Below are 23,947 nucleotides of genomic sequence, written 5' to 3'. Positions count from 1 at the left end.
GAACAAGGAGTAACAATTCAAGTTAGCAGTAAGGAGCCCGCCTGGAGAGCAAGGGAATACAGTTCAAGTTTCGGCAATCAGGCGCCCACCTGGAGAGCAAGAGAATACAATTAAAATTTTGGCAATCAAGCGCCCACCTGGAGAGCAAGGGAGAACAACACCAGTTTTAAGGAAGGGAAACAATTTAAGTGTCGGTAATCAGGAGCGCACCTGGAGAACGAAGTGAAAGCAGCAATATTTGAAGGAAGAAGGTTCAAGTTCAGCAATCAGGCGCCCGCCTGAAGAAAAGGGAAAGCATCTCATATTACAATTCAAATCAGCAACAAAGGGATTTCACTTGGAGAATACAAGTCAACAAGGCAACAGGAATCACAAGATCAAGCTTGAAGATATAGATAGTAATCTTGTAACATGTAGTTGACAGGCTTAGTTAGTTTTTCTTATGGTGATTTTGATGTAATAACAGGACCGTAGACCGGAACCTCGGCGTAACGGCACCTCGACTGGCTCTCCACCTCAGTATACTCCATCATCTCACTCACCTCTGAACTACACGTGGCCTAATTCCTTTATAGCCAAGGATATGTAGGCATCTCAGATACCAGGGCTCGATCACTTTCCCCTTTCTCTTAGCTTTGGTCTCCCAAATAAGGGTCGAGTCAAAAAACATGTCTAGTCGTTCTTTGTCTGAAAATACTTCGTATTTCTAGTCAAAAAGGGGCAGCCATAGACATGTGATTTTTGACCCTCCCCAAGATTTTTCATTTTTAGCACGTAAATATTTAATTTAGGCTTAATATAGCTATTTCAACTAATTTTTATGCTTTTACTTTATTTTTATTACAAGAAAAATGAAAATTATAAAATTGTTCCATTATGTTTTGTTAGTCATTTTTAACCTTGAAAGATACAAAAAAAAATATTTGTTTTAATGGTCAGTCATATTTTAACAGTATGACTAATTAATAAATAAGCTCGTATTTTGGTCTCGTTCGAGGAGAAAGTATAAAAATAGGGCTCGAGCAACCCATTTTTAGGTCTAATTTTGGACCTAGCCCATAATTCCCAAGTCCATAATTCCTAGGCCCATACCCCTAACCTAATCCCTACCCCTTATATATAGTATCTAACACCTAAAATAAAGGACACCTAAAAAAATACACCTAAAAAATACATTGAAATTCGCCGCTGAGAAGAACACAACCCCCTGACCCCTCCAAAACTTCATCTTCTTCACGAAGCTTCCAGCGAAAAACAGCACAGAACAACCCCAAAAATTGCCTGGAATAAGCTGAAAATTGACCGTGAAATAACCCCTCAAACCCGGCAAAATCAGCCGAGAAACAGCTCTTTTTAAACCCGCAAAATCAATTACTAAAATCATAGTTGTCATCACTCTTTAACCCCAAAACAGTAGCTCAGATTGTTGCTAATTCCACCGTGAAACAGAACCAAAACTTCAGTCGAGTTTGAGATCGTCGACGAGATTCCGAGCTCCGGTCATTGGTCAGACTCCTACGCTTCGTTCACCTTGGGAGTGCAACTGTAATATTCAAGCCAAATTTGTTAATATAAATGTCAATCTTCCCATTTCATTCCAGTTTATATGGCGTTCGCTCAAGTTTTGGTGAGTCTGTTTGATACTTTTGTTATTCTTCATTTGTTTTTACTTTAATTGTTTTCTTCTACTTAAGAGTCTTAATCTGCTTCTCTGCCCAATCTCCCATAAATGCCTTAGATATTTTGGTTTATTTGGTTTAATTGTAATTAGTTTACTAAATAATTTAATGTGTTATTTTTTGTATTGTGAAGTGATTAGTTAGACTAATAGAGTGGATTAACAAATAAAGAAGAAAGAGCAGGGGTTACAAAATTTAAGTTAGTTACTGTCAGGTTGGCTTAAGCAATTATTGCAGCAATAGAGATTTTGAAGACTAGTATCCAGTTTTGGAATTTGCTTATGTTTACTTATTTTTAGGATATTTTAATCCCATGAACATCCAATTTTGCTGCTTCAGGTCGGAGTAGTGATGTTAAAATCAAGAATTGATGGACTCGAGGCCGAATTTTGATTTAGATTAAGCATGAACCCCGTAATTCGCTTTAGTTGTATATAATTCCCTTATTTTAATAATTTGGGGTGTGCCGTATTAAGCCAAATGTACAATTTATGGCCCTCAAAGTTTAGTTTCAAATTTCCTTTAAATTGTATTGAGGTGCGCCGTACCAAATAAAACATCAAAAATGCATGTCCCTCGCTTAATTAATGCTTGAACCCTTAGAAATCGAGGTGTTCCATTAGTGAATTTTCCATGGCCCTCGCAAACTTGAAAGTGCGTAGTTTCTTTAGGTGCAATACTTAAAATTACCTTCCTAAACTTGGGTGCGTATTTATGTGACCCAAATCCAAATCTTAACAATGTTAGATAAAATATGTCGAGGACCGCGGGTGCATTTATGTGACGTGGTTCAAGATGTATTTTAAATGACATTGAAATCTTCCTTAAAATGATTAAACAAAGCGGTTATAAAGTTAAAATTGAACCATAAGCTAAAAATGTATTAAAATCAAGTAAATAGGCCAAATATAACAGTTGAACGACCGTGCTAGAACCACGGAATTCGGGAATGCCTAACACCTTCTCCCGGGTTAACAGAATTCCTTACCCGGATTTCTGTGTTCGCGGACTGTAATACAGAGTCAATCTTTCCTCGATTTGGGATTTGAAACCGGTGACTTGGGACACCATAAATCATCCCAAGTGGCGACTCTGAATTTTAAATAAAATAATCTTATTTCGATTGTCACTTAAAATTGGAAAAAACTCCCTTATACCCTTCCGGGGTGTAGGAAAAAGGAGGTGTGACAAAAAGTACGTTAATAAAATCTTTCGAAATGTCATAAGACCATTTTGCCTTTGAGTAATATCATAAAGTAAACTCTTTTCAACTTTCGTATTTTTCTTAGACCCGTGAACAGATGATAAAATATTATGATACATGGAAATTCAAGAACATAGATATCTCTAATACTTCTATGAATAGAGTCATTTATGGAATTTGTGCATTTGCATGTTTCGTTCGTATCGTATGGAACATGCCAAAAGAAAGAAGGGATAACCTTAACATACCCAGAATAGGAAAAACTCCGTATTATATTCTTGGAGAAGATTGCACCATACTCTTTTAGAACCGCAAAACTTTACGTTGCTACTACGCTTAAAAGTCTCGTATGAATTTCGTTGTAAATTCAAGAATTGTCGTGGGAAATGTAATGAAAAGTCTCAGATTAACTTCATGAATTCCCTCACTTTGTTCCTTGTTGTTACTTTCATTATAATTCCTTGTTATAAAATGAATTGAATAGTCTTTGAAAGACAAGATAAAGATGGCTTAAGATGATCACTTCTTACATGTAAAATTCTTAAGATTTGTCGTCCATGTGTCCACTAGTTGTCTTGTCTAAAGACAAGTCACTTAAGTATCCCTTCATTTGCTGCCACGTGGGGTGGGGGTGGGGTGGGGTGTGGTTTAATCTTATCCAAATATATCCCCAATTAATGAGGTAATGTTCCGTTATCCGGTAATTAATCAATTACCCGCAAAATCGAGAATTATTCCCACTTACTTAAAATATTACTCACTTTTCACATACCTTATACACCTTACTATTATGGTCATGTAATACCCCGTATGACACTAATCCATAAATACTGGGTATTTTAGCTCGAGCCGTATTTTACCTCAAAATGTCAAACTTAAACAAAATTTATTTTCTTTGACTTGCTCCCCCTTTCACCTTCATGAATTTACAAATCGCTTGTGAAATAGCATAATCTTTATAATCTCCAAATAATCTTTTACTTGGACTGATGTCAATTACTTTACGACAAATTTAACGTACAATACTTCAGGGTGCAACATCGTCGTAATTTAATACTGCGAGACGTAATATCGACGTAATATTGTGGGCGTAACACATTTACTCATCATAAGCATGATGCAAAATCGAGTTCCTCTTATCAACTCTTCCACACCCATATTCAATCTCTTACCAACTGTCTTTCTAGATGTAGGTATCTTTGTATTATGAATAAAATAGAATTTAGGAGCTTTGATCCTTACAACTGAGCTGTACCACATGATCTAGAGTAAGAAGAAAGAGTGACAAACCTAAATGCCCTGTAGCCTCTCTGCTATAAGTGTGGTGCACAACACACCCATAAACAAGATTCTACTAAACACAACTTAAAGACTCCCAAGGTGTAGCTACTATGATACCACTTTCACTTTTGTCATGACTCAAATCGGAGGGCCGCAACGGGCACCCACTACCTTATCCAACCGAGTACCAACGTAACGTATCTTTCTTATCATACCATCATGGGTAAATGGGCCGGAAGGGCCGTTATGATATAAACAGAATAAAACATAAGGGAATGCTTGACATAGGACGACCCAAGATGTAATACAAACTTATACATGTGACATATGGTCCTATAAGACCCAAAATGAGCACTCGTACAATGAACATAGGCCGACAAGGCCATACAATCTTTTATACACATGACATCTGTCTACAAGCCTCTAAGAGTACATACACATCATAAAGGTCGAGATAAGACCCCGCCATACTAATCAATACATGTCCAAATTATACTGACCAAATAGGCAACTCTGGAGCAAGTGGAGCGCACCAACACCTTCTGCTGAGCTGATAACCTACTAGGAGAAATATCAACCTATCTATCGGGATCTGCGAGCATGAAATGCAGCGTCCCTAGGCAAAAGGGAAGCCAGTATGAATAAAGTACAGAGTATGTAAGGCAATAGTAATGTAAAGAGAAGATGAGATACAACCTGTAACATCTGAGTGCCTCTGGGGGCTACTGACATGAAATGCATAATACATATATATATACATGAACTTTTTAAAAACATTCATACATATATACATAAACTTTTAAAAACATACGCCTCTGTGGGCATCATCATCATCATATCGTACCCGGCCTCAAAGAGGACTCGGTAAAAATGTACCCGGCCATCATAAGGCTCGTTAGAATTATAGTCGTCCACGTGGAGCTCGGTAAACCCAATCGATTAGTGGTTGCACAATAGGTTCCGTACCCAGCCGACTATAGCACGGCTCGGTAAGGTAAAATAGATACTATATATAATGCATGCTAGACTCATGGAATCACGTTCTAAACCGTTTGGAGTGACTTAAGGTCGTTGCACCTTCGATTAACATTATGGACATCCATACCGTCAATATGAACCTCAGTGGGATTCAAGGATCATGCACACTTGCTTAGAATAATTTTATAAGGAAAGAACAACATGGACAACCTTAGTTTCTAGGAGTAGATCCGTTATGAAATACCGTATTCATTTCACTTTAGATCATTCCAAAAGAAAGAAGGAAGTTCCTTAACATACCTTAAACCCATTGATTCCTTAATACCTTCCAAGCAACTCTTCAAACAAGTCAACTCAATCTATCATAGTATAAGGAGATTCAAAATCAGTGTTGAGTAAAGGCTCAGTCTGTAACTTAAGCTAGCAACTCATTTACGTAAATTTGGGCAGCATCTTCCCTGTAACAAGGGCCTACTCCAACACCATGTACCAACAACAACAACCAGAGAAATCCATCAACATATAAATATCAATAAGAAGACACCATATAACAACGACAAGTCACAACTACTTCACGACGAGCGACAAGCTCCGATTGGAATTTGTATAACCAATATTACCCCTTATAGACTTCTTACATTAACTTAAAAGTACCATTAAAATGATAATGAAGTCATTCATCAATGATTGCATCCTTATACCATATATTTATAACAAAGGGAACAATCCTCAACTCCAACTATCTTCAATTAGTAACTTTATTCACAAGTTCATGTCTACTCCATCCATTTAACTTAATCAACATCAAGATAACCTTAAGAACATGCAAGAACACAATACACATAACTTGTACAGTAACTTCAAGTCGAAATCCAAGTTATATTCAGCTCACAACAACCCTCAATGGCAATACCACACCATAGAAGTGACTTAAGCTAATCCAAGTATTATCTTGTAGTTTATCATCCTAACAACTTAACCAACATACAAGCAAGCTTAAGAACAATTAATAGGATGTTATACTCACCTTATCTAGTAGCAACAACTTGGAATTTCAGCAAAACACAGCCCACAACAATCCTCAATGACAACACAACCTCAAAGAGGTATTGTTCTTCACTAGAACTAAGTTTTGATGTTGAAATATGGTGTAATCACTTTGGAATCACTTCAAATACTTGTGGTATCTATTTATAAGGGTTTGGAGAAGTTTGGAGATGAAGTTGAGTTGAATATGAGTTAAAAATAGGCGTCCAAATCGTTTATAAAGTGAAGTAGGTCGACCACCACCTAAGTGGGTCCCATTGGGAGCTGCTTGCGCGGTCTCGCAAAAATGCGAATATCTTTCTACTCCGATGTCATATCGTCAAACGGTTTAATACGTTAGAAACTAGAATCGTAGATCTTCAATTTGGTAGGTATATAACCCAATAATTCCAAGTATATTTGGATAAAAGATCAGTTACATTTGACCTAATGTTCAGTATATTATGAATGTAACTTGTGATGACCTTTGCCAGCTTTTGTTCCACAACTTGCTTGACTTCAAAACGTAGCACACAACTATCATACGACAAAATTACTCATAGAATAATATCCTTATCATATTAATAACAGTAGTCTCACCCTAAGGTACATGTTATAACATTCCAAACTTGCCGACTTTCGACGAAACTTATTTTCTTCAATTGGTTTAGCTTATAAGCTTTCCAACCCTCTTGGTACTCGTTATTCATGATCTTATATATTTGTGACCTCCAAGATAACATGATTCACTTAATATATTTGCTTCTAAATATAATCTCATTTTTGAGCTTACATCAATGGCTTACGACGTACTCTAACGTATGAAAACGTGGGGGGTAACACTAATAGTTAAAACTCACGGGATGACGATTGGAAGTCGTGGGTTCGATTTGCTTCACTTTTAGTGGACTATTTTGTAGTCCACTTGTGTTGGACTATTATCTTGTTGATTTATGGAGTTTGGAAGGATGAAGGGCATAGAGAAATGCCACATGTGGTAGGGTAGTAGGCTGGTCACTCGTCGTTGCAATTTCAGGCTAATTGATGACTTGTTGATTGGGTGTGTTATGGTATATTTGGATATTTTGTTGTATTGAAGGTCCCAAATTATAGTTTCGTTGTTTTTGAGTTGCTAATTGTATTGTGTTTGTATCTTACCTAAAGTAGGCTTGAGGGAGCAGTAAAATTAAGGGAAATGCTACCCGTTTTATTTTAGAATCGAGTTACCGTTTGAGATACGTGATATTCTAGTGTCATTTAGGTTGTACATGTTGTAAGCACGTGATTTTTGCCCTGCATGAGAATTACTCCCAAAAAATGCAAAATAAAATGATTTTCCTTGGTGTGCAATTTTGAGTATTTTTTGTGACATTTTTGGATTATTATTTGTATTTGTTTGTGCTTGTTTATTTGCTAAATTAATAAAAAATACAAAAATATGTCGCATTTGCATGTAGAATTTAATTCTATAATTGTTAGTAATTAAATTAGTTTTATCAAAATTAAAATTTACAAAAAAATATGCATCTTTTGCATTTTTAGCATTTAATGTCCAAATAAACAATTTTATGCTTAATTATTACTTAATTGTGTGTTAATTGTTATTGGTAGTTAATTTGCGCTTTTATAACTTAATTTAGTTCTTAATAATAATTTAAGTATTCTTATAATTTAGTTTTAGAAAATAAAAGAAGAAAAGATAACAAAAATACAAATAAAAATCGGATTGGGCCGCTTCTTCAATTTTCAACCCCAGGCCCAAACAATTGTCCACGACCCAGTCCACTTCACACGGGTCGACCCGGTCCGCCCCATTAACCCATTGACCCAAGACCCACTCTTCATTTTGCCAAAACACAAAAACAAAAACACAAACAAAAAACCCTAAAAACCTAAACTAAACTCACCCGCCCCCTCCATCTTCTTCCTCTCCAAACCTTCAAACTCAAACACCCCAACATCCATGGCTGCTGCCATTCACCAGCCCCGTCAACCACCAGCTCCCCCCCTCTGCGTCGTCACTATCCCGTCGCCACCAGCTTCACCACCAAACAGACCCCTCCGCCTCTAGCACCACCCGTCCAGCATCGTCAAGCAGCAGCTATAGCTGCTGCATCGTCCAAAACAACCACAACCCTTCCACCTCCAGTTGCCTTCCCGCCATTGACAATGCTTCAAGCTCGAGTTTTCTGCTTGCTGCGTCGACCACCTTCTTCCTCCTCGACGAACAGCTACTACTGCCCGTCGAACCCACGCGGACACCACCCAAACCAGTCCGGCATTCCCCCGAGCTACGCCTGTCCGCCATAGCTTTCCTCCTCGATGAGCAGCTGCTCGACGTCTAGTCGTCCCCAACTGTCGCGTCTCCGCTGTCCGTCGACCTCTCATATGGGTTTGTACTAAACCCTCGTCGTCCATGGATGCTTTGGCTGCTTCACTTCTGCCGCGCCAACTGCCGGTATAGCTTCGGCATGGATTCAGTTGTCAACTGCCGATATTGCTTCGTAGGTTCATGTTCGTCGTGTTCGTCATCGTTGGTTCGAGCTTTGGTCGAGGCTCGTCGAGTTCGTTGTTTGTTTGGTCGTTGTTCGTCGTTTCGATCCGGTTAGTAGATTTTTGAGTTTTATTTTGTCCGCATTTTGTTTTGATATTTTCGAATCTAAAATCGGCAAATGTTTGTTTTGTTTATCGTTTGAATTAATTTTTAGTTCATGATTCATGTGTTGTTTTGTTAAATTAATTTTTCAGATTTCAAATGAAAGATTAATTAGTTATTTTTCATGTTTATTTCATGTTTGTATTGTTGTTTAAGTGAATATTTGTTAGTTTAATGTTTGTTAGATTCAAATTGAAATTTAATTAATTGTTTCTTCAATTTGTTTCATGTGTTATGTATTTTCCAGAAAATGTTAATGTTGTTTGAATCGTTAAAATCCGTCATGTTTGTGGCTTAAAAACAGATTTAATTCATGTTCATCTTTGTTTGAAGTTCATGTTTAAATCCAGTGAATTAATGTGAGTTTATGTTTGTTTTGTGATTTGTTGATTTAATTTGAATCATGCATATTGTTGTTTGTATTGTTGTGTTCTTGCTCATACATTCATGGTCTAAATTAACCAGGATTGGTTCCTGATATGGTTAATTCATTCCATTAATTTGGAGTTTGTGTTGTCCATCATGTTCATGTAAATTGTTGTTGAAGATTGTTGAGAAATTGGTCATCTTGACTATATGTTGGTTGAGTTATGATTAATTGATTGTTTAGAGCAGAGGGGTAATTTGGTAAATTGCATTGCATTCGGGGGTAGATTTGTAATTGCAATAAGGTCGGAGGGGTAGTTTGGTAATTAAACATTATTTTGATTCTTTATGTTAAGCAGGGGGAACAAATATAATGGGGTGGGGTTTTTGATGTACTTGTTTAATGTAATGGGGGACAAGACAAAACATAATGGGGAGGAATCTTGTACTTTTTTAATATAGGCATGGGGGACATATGGTAATGGGTTGGGAATGTGGTATTTATTTAATGTAGGCATGGGGGATAAAGTTTAAAATAAAGAAAACATTATGTAGTGGGACAAAACATGCCATTGGGGGAATAATTTTGGGGTTGGGAATTGAAGACTTGTCTTGCTATATATAGAGGACTATTCTTGACATTTGGAAGGGTTTTTTTTTTAAAAGAGTAGAACTTGAACCTTGAGAGGATTTTTTTTGGAGAGAAAAAAAAAGAGAGTTTTTAGAACTTGAATATTAAGAGATACTTGAGAGAGTTTGTGAGAGTAAAAGAGAAATCCAATTTGAACTTTCACTCGAATAATTTCTGTTCGCTTTTCTTCGAGTGTTATTCAAAAATCCGAAGCTACTGCATCTCGTGTCTTTTCTCTCTTCTGCTTTGACTGCGATTGTACTTTTTTCACTGCTGAGTTTTCAATCTGTCACTGGGTTATTCTACTGGTCGTTACTGGTTTTGCGGTGTTGCGGAACCTGCTGTTGCTGCGTTATTACTGTTGCTGACTCCTACTTCTTTGTTCTTGTACTGCTGTTTCCAGGTACACATTTGTACACTCTTGGCTTGAAGCAAAAAATTAAATATTAATCAGGCTCCTGTTCCTGTTGAATTCTTTTGTTTGGATCTGTGTTTGAATATTAATTTTCCTCTCTTCGTATAAAAATGTAGTCGATTAATTAATGAGTAATGAGGTTGCATATGTATGATTTCTTCATCTAATAATGCTAGTTTAAATTATTTGAAGAATAGTTAATCGGCTTTGATATTATTGTGTATTTATCTCATGTTCTAGCAAATAATAAAATGTGAAATGAAAGCAGTTTTTCCTTGTACAAACGCGATCGCAATTTTCCGTTCACATAAGCCGTAACTTAATAACTAATAAGTTGCGTTTTTCAGCATGTAAATAATTAGGAGATTTTTCTTTTATTTTAGAGACGAACTTAATAGAAAATGTAGTCGCTATAGGTTTATCCTTTTAAAATAAAAATGAGACGAGCCTCGCCAAATAAATCACAAACCGCCGGGGCCCTCAATAAAATACATAACCATTGACTAGACTTTGGATTTGGCCGTTTAATGAACCTTCACGGCCTCTTCCCAAAATAACAATACGTTAGACTCTTTAGGACGCGCCTTAATAAATTTTACCTTCTTAAACTCGGGTGCACATTTATGTGACCCAAATCCAATTCTCAACGGAGTCGAAATGTGTTTCTAATCACGGGTACATTGATTGTGACGTGGTTCGAGATGCGTGTCCATGACGTTGCAAATTCATTTTAAAAAATAAGAATGAGATGAGCCTCGCCAAATAAAATACAAATTGCGGGGCCCTCAGTAAATATTTGCTTTAAAAATTATTTGGACTTCGGGATGGACCGTTTAGTAAAATTCCACGGTCTTACCCAAAATAAATACGCTAGTCGCTTTAGGCGCGCCTTTAATAATTTAATTTCCTTAAACTCGGGTGCACATTGATGTGACCCAAATCCAAATCTCAACAGAGTCAAAGTGTGTCGACGACCACGGGTACATTGATTGTAACGCGGTTCGAGATACATTTTCACAACGTTGCAATTCTTAAAAATAATAGTAAATGATAAAAGCGGTTGAAAGATAAAATTTGCACATAAGTTCATATTGTATTTAAAATCAGATAAATAAGCCAAATATAACAGTTGAGCGACCGTGCTAGAACCACGGAACTCGGGAATGCCTAACACCTTCTCTCGGGTTAACAGAATTCCTTATCCGGATTTCTGGTACGCAGACTGTAATATGGAGTCATTCATTTCCTCGATTCGGGATTAAAATTGGTGACTTGGGACACCCTAAACCTCCCAAGTGGCGACTCTGAAATAATTAAACCAATCCCATTTCGATTGTCCTTTAATTGGAAAAAACTCCCTTGCGCCCCCTCGGGCGCGGAAAAAGGATGTGTGACAGCTCTGGCGACTCTGCTGGGGATGAAACCCAGAACCACTGGTTCAGGGTTAGAAATTCGAGCTTAGATAAATTGTTATATTTGGCTTTATCTGATTTTTACATGTTTTGAGCCTAATGTGCTAAATGTTGCCTTTACCGCTTTGATATTATCTGAACTGTATATAAATTGTGCCGAAACCTTTCTCTTCTTACCTCCGGGGATGTGCTCACTGGTTGAGACTCCCTATTCTGTTAGTGTCATACCCTAAATAAAAGAGGCTCGGAAAGTTTCTAAGCCGGCTGGCCTTTTGGTTCCCGGAAAGGAGCTCCTCCTCAACTCGAGTTGTCCGCTCGGGTGCACTGTCTAGAACACCGACCCAGGTTTTTGAACAAAGAATAACGTGACTTCATGCCGGATCCCTAGTAGGAACGCTTATTTGCATCACGTTGCATTTGACTTAAGGGACTCAACATAGGGGTTGGGTCCGTCTAGGACTAGCAACCTGATATGAAAAGACCATCCTGATGCATCCTATTTGTTTTCCGTGCATTTATTTTGTCTCACTGACCGGTGTTTGAATATTATGAATATTGTGAAATTGAAAAAAAAAGAAATAGCGGTTAGGGAATTGATTGTTTATTTTTGAAAAAAAACAATACCCAAATACTGTCAAAACTCTGCCGAAATTTTGAGAAAATGAAAAAATGTCTTATTAGTCTGTTTTATTAAAAGCAAAGGGAAAATAGAAGAAAAAAAGTCGTTGTTCTGTTTGTTTTTCAAAAAATAAAAACATAGAAAAATAGTTTGTCATGAAAATGAAAATGAAAAAGAGTCTTATGTTTAAAATAGTTTTTTTATTTGTTTATGAAAAGGCCAAAAAAATAAAAATAAAATGAGTCGTGCGTTGAACGTGGTTTTATTATTTGTTCCAATATATATATAATCCAAAAAGTATTTTTCTTTACTTCCAAAATGTATATATATCTTTATTTGTTGCAAAGAATATTTGTCTTACCAAAAAAATTCAAAGTAAAATTTCAAAAAGATATGTCTTGCAAAAAATAGATATATATATATTTTCCATTATTGATTTCTTTAGAAAGTCTTTCTAATTGTTTCTTTAGAAAGTCTTTTTAATTATTTTTTTAAAAATAAAAAATATAAAAAAAATATAAAAATATTTTCGTTTTAAAAAAAAATCCGAAAATATTTTGATTCTTCTTCAAAAATTGAAAAGAAAATTCAAAATTCTTTCATTAAATATATATATTTTTAGAAGTATTTCTTTTATTAAAGGTAAAATTCCAAAAAAAAAATATTTTCTTTCTTCTTTAGAATAAGAGAAAACAAATGAAAATTCAGACAAAAAATATCTTCCTTTTACTTTTGCAATTTTCAAATCAAAAGAAAAGGAATTCTTACAAGTCTTTCTTTCAAAAGAGAAAATTAATCAAAAAAAATACTTCCTTTCTTCTTTTAAAGTAGTTCTTTCGCAAATTAAAAAAAAAAAAAAAAAGAAGAAGAAGTTAGTTCCTCTCAAAAACAGTTTATTTGCCCGAACTACGCGGGTTTGATTCTCACCGGATGTGAGATACGTAGGCAACCCTCATCGGGTCCAACCCCACCTTTGCTAAAATAGCCAAAAACAAAAAAATAATAATAAAAGAATAATATGTCAAATTTTAATTTTGTCATAAAGAAGTCGGGTGACGTTGTTTTATCAAGACATAGCCGAATGTTCCCGAGAGGGGCGCCGGAAGGCTGACTTTGCATAAACAGCCACCTTTGGGTCATATTTAAGATTTGGTCCAGTTGACCCACACAGCCTTAAAAATCTTCATCCCCGAGACGTTGAAAGGCCGTGTTTGCAGTATTGAGTTTTCTAATTTGAAAATCGATAAAAAGAGTCATAAATAAGTCAGGTGATGCTGTTTTGTCATAAATAGCCTAATGTTTCCGAAAGGGACGCCGGAAGGCTGACTTTGCATAAACAGCCACCTTTTGGGTCAGGTTTAGGATTTTAGTCCAGTTGACCCGCACAGCCTTAAAAATCTTCGTCCCCGAGGCGCTGAAGGGCCGTGTTTGCAACTCCACGTTTTCATTGTAATTTGAAAAAAAAACAAAGAGTCAGCAGTTAGGTGAATACCGTTCGGATTTTTGGTCAAAATAAGCCGACCCAGCTTCGGCCGCGTCTTAAACCGTTCTTGCCAAAATAGCCTTAGAGTATCTTTCAGTTGTCGAAAGGTTATTTTCGTAAAAGAACGGACAAGTTTGTAAAAGTGTCATAAAATAATCCTCTTCGGCCTCGAATTCATGTGGAATTTGGAGGGGCCACATTTGCAAAAATAACCATTTGGTTGCATTTGTCGAACAGAGAAAGGGAGTTAGCCTTTTGTTTTTGAGTTTATAAATCTCTTGATTAAAGTATATGGGTTATTTGATTTTCAAGTTTGTAGGTCATCTTTAAACCTTTGAAACCCAGTTTGTTTTAATAGGAAAGTGAAAAGAAAAAATGTTCATTATTGTTTATTTTATTGGTCCGAACTACGCAAGGTCTGATTCATGCGGGGACATGATACGTAGGCAATCTCCATAAGATTCGACCACCACTAAAATGAAAAAAATAATAAAATAAAAAAAAAAATATAATAAAATAAATATATAATAATAAATAAATAAAAGAGAGTGTGGAAGATTTTCAGGGGGCACAATTGCCTAACTGCTTGGGTACATTTTTGATATATGATTGTCTGTCCAATGGCCTAACACTAACGTGATGACTTCCCTTTGATGTATCCATATATAGAGAGTGGTTGGTTGTGGTAACTCCTCCCTGCAAAGCAAAATCAAAGGACAATGGCTCAGAACCGCAGAACCGAGTGGGTCGGTACTGATGACCGACAACAATTGGTCGAACGGAACAACGGGTTGGTAGAAGAAGTGAAAATGCTGAGACATCATGTGGCAGACATGTATCAGGCATGGATAACAGGAAAAGCACCACCCCCTCCACCGCCAAGTCTCTTGAACTCAGTCAATTCCCAAGCACCCAACACCATAATGGAAGATCCCCCATACTCTCCATCCCAACCCACTTATGGCAGCCTTCCCAGCTACCCGAGTAGCTCCATCACTCCTCAATGCTTCTCCGCTCCCCAACACCACTTCTTTCCCCGCCAAACCTCACTTCCCAGGCACCCGGCTCCACAAAATGCCTACCCACCTGCACAAGCCTACCAAAAGCCATCTGGATCAGGTTTTCGGCCTTGTCAACATGCAAGAATGAAGTGGTTGCTGAAACGAGGAGAGGCTCTCACCCCCATCGGGGTATCTTATGCCAGTCTGTTTGAAAGGCTAAGGCATGCTGGTTCGATTGAGCCACTCCCCGCATATACTATAAATCCGCTTGCAAGGAGCTTTGATCCGGCAGCACGATGCGCCTACCACTCCAATGTCGTAGGGCACAACATTGAGAGCTGTCATAGCTGGAGAAGGGAAGTAGAGAAAATGATCCGAGAAGGGCGGGTTGCGATTAATAACAGCGATATGGAGCACTCGAACCTCCTCGAGAATTTGCCGACGGAGGTTGATGAGGTTGAAGCTGGTAATGGTCTCGGCAGTATTGATGCAAAGCTCAGTGGCTAAAATGCCAATTTTGATAAAGTGGGAGGACGTTTTGCTCCTTAGTCAGCAAGAGAGAAGCTTGTGGTGGCTCATTTTGTTGTCATTCCTGTTTGTTCGGATTATTAGGATTGTAATTCGGATTTTGTTTTGTGTCAATATCTTTCCGCTTATCTTTCCGTTTTGTCATGGCGGTTTGTTTTAGTTTTGTCCAGGTTGTTTAGGATTTTTATTTCGTTTGTTTGTTATTCAAACCATTTCACCGGTAGTCTAGCACAAAATCCAATCTTTTATTATTTCCAGTCATCTTTTGTTTGGTCCTTTTTACCATTTTTGTTCAATGCCGATTCTAGGGACATGACATGCGTACCCAGTTTGGGCCTAATCTTAAAAGTTAATCATAAAACCCTGGAAAGGCGATTCAAACCATTTAAAGGAAATAAGGACGGTTGAGATTATTCAGAGCTCGGGTCATGTTGAACTGGGGCAAGTTAAACACAAAGAAAACCGTTAAAGAAAGATTCGCCTAAATTGGCATGAGGGTCATTCATAATAATGAGAATGAGAGTGTCGCCCAACGGTGCTTTAAAAGTGACAAATGACCAAACAGATGTTGAATATAATTGTCAAGTCCAGCACCATCAGGAGAGACTACGAATTTAAGTTGTGTTGTTTGCACTTGGTATGATCTGAAGACTGGAATGACGAAGGCATTTTGTTCTGCTACCCAAACACTTTATCCTTCATTACCCCTTTTGAGCCTTATTTATTTTCTTTCGTACCCCTCGTTCGGAATTAGTAGCAACGAATAAAAAAAATGCAAGCATGGCGGGTAAGAGAAAAGAAAGAAAAGAAAACAACAAAATGGGAAAAAAAGAAAGAAAAGAAGAATGAAAGAAAAAAAAACGACAAAAAGAAAATGAGAAAAGAAAAAGAGAAAAGAAAAATGATAGCAAAAAGCAAAAGAGGAAAGTTAAATGAAAAAGAGGAATTGGGAACTACGTTTGACCTGATTCCTCAAAGAGGATACGTAGGCGCTTCACGGCTCGGTCATAGTTTTGAAAAATGAAAAAAAAACAATTGAAATATCCCCAAGCAAGAAACTGGGGCAGATGTTGCGTTTGATGTAAATAAATCTAATTCCGAAGGTTGTAATTAATAACCCAAAGTGAATGTATTTTTGAGCCTTTTAATACCCTTTTCTTTCTAGCCTATCCAAAACCCACATTACGGTCCAAAGAAAGACCTTCCGATCAGTCTTCAAAAGATGCCAAGTCGGACAAATGAAGAGTCTTACAGGCGAACATAACATTCTGTTCCCCAGCAGAAAGGACTCTAATCTCCAGCAGAAAGAGTCATACCGGCGACACTCCAAATCCCCAGCTGGAAAGTGATACAAATGAGAGAGTCTTATCGGTGAAAACCTTCACAGGCACCATAAGGCGATGAAAGCTGAGAGAAAACCAAAATGAGAGAGACTTGATAGTGAAAACCCTTCGGGCACTACAAGTCGAATAAGATTGAGAATCAGAGGGGGAATCGCCAATGGAAGATCTTAAAAGATGATTGACGGCAGAGGATAGGACACATACGCATGTCATGGCCATTAGAGTCAGTATCTGCATTTGATAGGGTTTTATTTATAGTTTCTTTTGTAAAAGAGTCATCGTTTCCTTTGTCTTTTATTTTGTTTCTGTTATCTTTCTCCTTTCATAAAAAATTTCCCCAATAGAGTCTGTCCGGTCAGAACAAGTATGAAATGACTTCAAAATATGGCATCATTTTTCCAAGATGAGATCTGACTAGTATATCCAAATGGTATAGTCAGCAAGGAACAAGCGCGAGGCCAGTGTCAAAAAGATATCCCCAGCAAAGGGAATTGACAGAAGGATTGACGAGCGTCAAGAGAGATATCCTTGCCAAAACCAAGGTTATAAACCTCAAAGGCCAAGGCCCATGAACAGAGCAAGGAGAGCAGCGAGCATGATTTGGCGAAATCCATACTAGACTGAAAGGTCGGGGAAAATGCCAGTTTCCAAGCTATGCCACAAAAGAAGAGGGATATCCCCCAGCAGGAAGGGATTATCCCCAGCACATAATATCATCCCAACAAGTTGTGGAATACAAAGCAAGGAGGAAGAAAGGGAAAACCATCCCAACAGGAGTATCACAACCAACCACCATGTTTTAAACTAACAATTTTGTTTGATTTGAAACAGGTAAGATAAATGGCATTGAGGCAGAAACGCATGCCACAAGGGATATTATCAAACTGGGGCAGAAAATTTTCCTTCCATTTTGAAAATTTTCTGGAAGTCAGGTACCCCCAGCTGATAACATTTTACCCCAACAGGTAAGTAAATAATTCCTCAACAGTGTTATCCCTAGCAGTTGCGAGGGGTCCAACACAAGGTTGGAAAGTCGGTATCCTCAGCGGTTAGACTTCAAAGGAGGAAGCTAATAATAATAATAATAATAATAATAATAATAATAAATAAATAATAATAAAAAAAAGAATAAAAAGATAATGATAAAAGAGAGGGAAACTTCATCCCAATCCCCAGCAAGTTCTGATAGTGTAATGGAACGTCGAAAAAAAAAGAGAAAAAAAAGGAAAAAAAAAAAGAAAAAAAGAAAAAACGGAAAGCAACCATGTTTTTTTCTTTTAAAACTAACAAAATCTTTCTTTGATTTGAAGCAGGGAAAAGAAATGTTACAGATGGCGGAAGAACATGCTATAAAGAAGATCATCAAACCGGGGCAGAAAATTTTCTCATCGCGAAAATTTTCTCAAAAAGACAGGCGCCTACCTGAATAACGAGAGGAATACTTTTTGTCTGTGCATTTCATATTTCAGGCACCCACCTGTATAATAAGGGAATACATCTCATGTCTTTATCATCAGGCGCCCACCTGTATAACAAGGGAATACATTCCATGTCTTTACCAATAGGAGATACACTTCCTAGGTCTAGTTTTGCCAATAGGAGACGCACTTCCTAAGTTTTACCTATAGGAGACGCATTTCCTCCTAAGTTTATGTTTTAACCATAGGAGAGGCATTTCCTCCTAAGTTTAGTTTTACCCATAGGAGACGCATTTCCTCCTAAGTTTAGTTTTACCCATAGGAGATGCATTTCCTCCTAAGTTTAGTTTTACCAGTCCTAAGTTGTTGTTGAAATCAGGAGCCCGCATGAAGAGAGGAATGGCGTTTATTTTAAAAGTTGAAGTTGGGAGCCCGCCCAGATAACAGAGGCATACATTTCAGTCTTTATTTTCTAGTATTGAAGTTGGGAGCCCGCCCATATAACAGAGGAATACATTCAGTCTTTTCATTTCAGGTGTTTAAATTGGGACCCCGCCCATAATAACAGAGGAATACATTCCAGTCTTTATTTTCAAGTGTTGAAGTTGGGAGCCCGCCCATAATAACAGAGGCATATATTTCAGTCTTTTCATTTCAGGTGTTGAAATTGGGAGCCCGCCCATAATAACAGAGGAATACATTCCAGTCTTTATTTTCAAGTGTTGAAGTTGGGAGCCCGCCCATAATAACAGAGGCATATATTTCAGTCTTTACTTTCAAGCGTTGAAGTTGGGAGCCCGCCCAGATAACAGAGGCATACATTCAGTCTTTATTTTCAAGTGTTGAAGTTGGGAGCCCGCCCATAATAACAGAGGAATACATTCAGTCTTTACTTTCAAGCGTTGAAGTTGGGAGCCCGCCCAGATAACAGAGGCATACATTCAGTCTTTATTTTCAAGTGTTGAAGTTGGGAGCCCGCCCATAATAACAGAGGAATACATTCAGTCTTTACTTTCAAGCGTTGAAGTTGGGAGCCCGCCCAGATAACAGAGGCATAAATTCAGTCTTTCATTTCAAGTGTTGAAATTGGGAGCCCGCCCATAATAACAGAGGAATACATTCAGTCTTTATTTTCGAGCATTGAAGTTGGGAGCCCGCCCAGATAACAGAGGCATACATTTCAGTCTTTATATTTCCAGAGTTGAAGTTGGGAGCCCGCCCATAATAACAGAGGAATACATTCAGTCTTTACTTTTCAAGCGTTGAAGTTGGGAGCCCGCCCATAATAACAGAGGAATACATTCAGTCTTTATTTTCAAGAGTTGAAGTTGGGAGCCCGCCCATAATAACAGAGGAATACATTCAGTCTTTATATTTCCAGAGTTGAAGTTGGGAGCCCGCCCAGATAACAGAGGCATACATTTCAGTCTTTATATTTCCAGAGTTGAAGTTGGGAGCCCGCCCAGATAACAGAGGCATACATTCAGTCTTTACATTTCAAGCGTTGAAGTTGGGAGCCCGCCCATAATAACAGAGGAATACATTCAGTCTTTATATCTCCAGAGTTGAAGTTGGGAGCCCGCCCAGATAACAGAGGCATACATTTCAGCCATTTCATTTCAAGCGTTGAAGTTGGGAGCCCGCCCAGATAATAGAGGCATACATTTTAGTCTTTATATTTCGAGCGTTGAAGTTGGGAGCCCGCCCAGATAACAGAGGAATACATTCAGCATTAATTTTCAAGTATTGAAGTTGGGAGCCCGCCCATACAACAGAGGCATAGGTTTCAAGATCAAGTCAGAGGACAATAAAATAGAGGGTTACAGCAGGAATCCCCAACAGGAAACAATAAAAAATCCCAGCACCGGGAAGCAAAAGGTTGCAACAAGAGGTCCCAGCACATACTCAAGAGCATGGGTCAAAAGGAAGAAAAGCATCGGAAGAAAAGCACCGGAGGAAACACAAGCCGACGAGAAAGCCAGGCAACAAGAACAAATTTCAGTCTAGCCTAGCTTCTTGTTTTTATTTTAAGTACGGTGTAATAAGGAGATCGGTAAGCAGTGATAACAACATGCAACAGCAGTAACATTGCAATCCCACGGTAGTCCCAGCTACCAAAATTTCCCAAACTACATTAACCTGATTCCCCTTTAGCCAGGGATATGTAGGAAACCTTTGAAGCAAAGGTTCGGTTAAATCTTTTTCAAAGAAAATGCTTCACACGGAGTACTCGGACGGGCAAAAATCGCTCGCTTTATCTTTGCGCGAAAACCCTTCGTGTCTTCGGGCAAAGAGGGGCAGCTGTAAGCACGTGATTTTTGCCCTACATGAGAATTACTCCCAAAAAATGCAAAATAAAATGATTTTCCTTGGTGTGCAATTTTGAGTATTTTTGTGACATTTTTGGATTATTATTTGTATTTGTTTGTGCTTGTTTATTTGCTAAATTAATAAAAAATACAAAAATATGTCGCATTTGCATGTAGAATTTAATTCTATAATTGTTAGTAATTAAATTAGTTTTATCAAAATTAAAATTTACAAAAAAATATGCATCTTTTGCATTTTTAGCATTTAATGTCCAAATAAACAATTTTATGCTTAATTATTACTTAATTGTGTGTTAATTGTTATTGGTAGTTAATTTGCGCTTTTATAACTTAATTTAGTTCTTAATAATAATTTAAGTATTCTTATAATTTAGTTTTAGAAAATAAAAGAAGAAAAGATAACAAAAATACAAATAAAAATCGGATTGGGCCGCTTCTTCAATTTTCAACCCCAGGCCCAAACAATTGTCCACGACCCAGTCCACTTCACACGGGTCGACCCGGTCCGCCCCATTAACCCATTGACCCAAGACCCACTCTTCATTTTTCCAAAACACAAAAACAAAAACACAAACAAAAAACCCTAAAAAACCTAAACTAAACTCACCCGCCCCCTCCATCTTCTTCCTCTCCAAACCTTCAAACTCAAACACCCCAACATCCATGGCTGCTGCCATTCACCAGCCCCGTCAACCACCAGCTCCCCCCTGCGTCGTCACTATCCCGTCGCCACCAGCTTCACCACCAAACAGACCCCTCCGCCTCTAGCACCACCCGTCCAGCATCGTCAAGCAGCAGCTATAGCTGCTGCATCGTCCAAAACCACCACAACCCTTCCACCTCCAGTTGCCTTCCCGCCATTGACAATGCTTCAAGCTCGAGTTTTCTGCTTGCTGCGTCGACCACCTTCTTCCTCCTCGACGAACAGCTACTACTGCCCGTCGAACCCACGCGGACACCACCCAAACCAGTCCGGCAGTCCCCCGAGCTACGCCTGTCCGCCATAGCTTTCCTCCTCGACGAGCAGCTGCTCGACGTCCAGTCGTCCCCAACTGTCGCGTCTCCGCTGTCCGTCGACCTCTCATATGGGTTTGTACTAAACCCTCGTCGTCCATGGATGCTTTGGCTGCTTCACTTCTGCCGCGCCAACTGCCGGTATAGCTTCGGCATGGATTTAGTTGTCAACTGCCGATATTGCTTCGTAGGTTCATGTTCGTCGTGTTCGTCATCGTTGGTTCGAGCTTTGGTCGAGGCTCGTCGAGTTCGTTGTTTGTTTGGTCGTTGTTCGTCGTTTCGATCCGGTTAGTAGATTTTTGAGTTTTATTTTGTCCGCATTTTGTTTTGATATTTTCGAATCTAAAATCGGCAAATGTTTGTTTTGTTTATCGTTTGAATTAATTTTTAGTTCATGATTCATGTGTTGTTTTGTTAAATTAATTTTTCAGATTTCAAATGAAAGATTAATTAGTTATTTTTCATGTTTATTTCATGTTTGTATTGTTGTTTAAGTGAATATTTGTTAGTTTAATGTTTGTTAGATTCAAATTGAAATTTAATTAATTGTTTCTTCAATTTGTTTCATGTGTTATGTATTTTCCAGAAAATGTTAATGTTGTTTGAATCGTTAAAATCCGTCATGTTTGTGGCTTAAAAACAGATTTAATTCATGTTCATCTTTGTTTGAAGTTCATGTTTAAATCCAGTGAATTAATGTGAGTTTATGTTTGTTTTGTGATTTGTTGATTTAATTTGAATCATGCATATTGTTGTTTTTATTGTTGTGTTCTTGCTCATACATTCATGGTCTAAATTAACCAGGATTGGTTCCTGATATGGTTAATTCATTCCATTAATTTGGAGTTTGTGTTGTCCATCATGTTCATGTAAATTGTTGTTGAAGATTGTTGAGAAATTGGTCATCTTGACTATATGTTGGTTGAGTTATGATTAATTGATTGTTTAGAGCAGAGGGGTAATTTGGTAAATTGCATTGCATTCGGGGGTAGATTTGTAATTGCAATAAGGTCGGAGGGGTAGTTTGGTAATTAAACATTATTTTGATTCTTTATGTTAAGCATGGGGAACAAATATAATGGGGTGGGGTTTTTGATGTACTTGTTTAATATAATGGGGGACAAGACAAAACATAATGGGGAGGAATCTTGTACTTTTTTATTATAGGCATGGGGGACATATGGTAATGGGTTGGGAATGTGGTATTTATTTAATGTAGGCATGGGGGACAAAGTTTAAAATAAAGAAAACATTATGTAGTGGGACAAAACATGCCATTGGGGGAATAATTTTGGGGTTGGGAATTGAAGACTTGTCTTGCTATATATAGAGGACTATTCTTGACATTTGGAAGGGTTTTTTTTTTAAAAGAGTAGAACTTGAACCTTGAGAGGATTTTTTTGGAGAGAAAAAAAAAGAGAGTTTTTAGAACTTGAATATTAAGAGATACTTGAGAGAGTTTGTGAGAGTAAAAGAGAAATCCAATTTGAACTTTCACTCGAATAATTTCTGTTCGCTTTTCTTCGAGTGTTATTCAAAAATCCGAAGCTACTGCATCTCGTGTCTTTTCTCTCTTCTGCTTTGACTGCGATTGTACTTTTTTCACTGCTGAGTTTTCAATCTGTCACTGGGTTATTCTACTGGTCGTTACTGGTTTTGCGGTGTTGCGGAACCTGCTGTTGCTGCGTTATTACTGTTGCTGACTCCTACTTCTTTGTTCTTGTACTGCTGTTTCCAGGTACACATTTGTACACTCTTGGCTTGAAGCGAAAAATGAAATATTAATCAGGCTCCTGTTCCTGTTGAATTCTTTTGTTTGGATCTGTGTTTGAATATTAATTTTCCTCTCTTCGTATAAAAATGTAGTCGATTAATTAATGAGTAATGAGGTTGCATATGTATGATTTCTTCATCTAATAATGCTAGTTTAAATTATTTGAAGAATAGTTAATCGGCTTTGATATTATTGTGTATTTATCTCATGTTCTAGCAAATAATAAAATGTGAAATGAAAGCAGTTTTTCCTTGTACAAACGCGATCGCAATTTTCCGTTCACATAAGTCGTAACTTAATAACTAATAAGTTGCGTTTTTCAGCATGTAAATAATTAGGAGATTTTTCTTTTATTTTAGAGACGAACTTAATAGAAAATGTAGTCGCTATAGGTTTATCCTTTTAAAATAAAAATGAGACGAGCCTCGCCAAATAAATCACAAACCGCCGGGGCCCTCAATAAAATACATAACCATTGACTAGACTTTGGATTTGGCCGTTTAATGAACCTTCACGGCCTCTTCCCAAAATAACAATACGTTAGACTCTTTAGGACGCGCCTTAATAAATTTTACCTTCTTAAACTCGGGTGCACATTTATGTGACCCAAATCCAATTCTCAACGGAGTCGAAATGTGTTTCTAATCACGGGTACATTGATTGTGACGTGGTTCGAGATGCGTGTCCATGACGTTGCAAATTCATTTTAAAAAAATAAGAATGAGATGAGCCTCGCCAAATAAAATACAAATTGCGGGGCCCTCAGTAAATATTTGCTTTAAAAATTAT

General features: G+C 37.6%; 1 long non-coding RNA gene across 1 annotated transcript; it reads left to right on the top strand.

The window, feature by feature from the left end:
- Positions 1-852: 852 nt before the first annotated feature.
- On the top strand, positions 853-10,437 carry LOC142172879 (uncharacterized). The gene is made up of 2 exons (XR_012701947.1): positions 853-1,627; positions 10,225-10,437. It is a non-coding gene; the product is annotated as an uncharacterized LOC142172879 (long non-coding RNA).
- The last annotated feature ends 13,510 nt before the right edge of the window (positions 10,438-23,947 follow it).

This window comes from Nicotiana tabacum, chromosome 18 (assembly GCF_000715075.1).
Source record: "Nicotiana tabacum cultivar K326 chromosome 18, ASM71507v2, whole genome shotgun sequence".
In the NCBI taxonomy this organism is placed as follows: domain Eukaryota; kingdom Viridiplantae; phylum Streptophyta; class Magnoliopsida; order Solanales; family Solanaceae; genus Nicotiana; species Nicotiana tabacum.
Note: the sequence above shows the minus strand (reverse complement) of the source record. Positions and strands in the feature narration are given on the sequence as shown.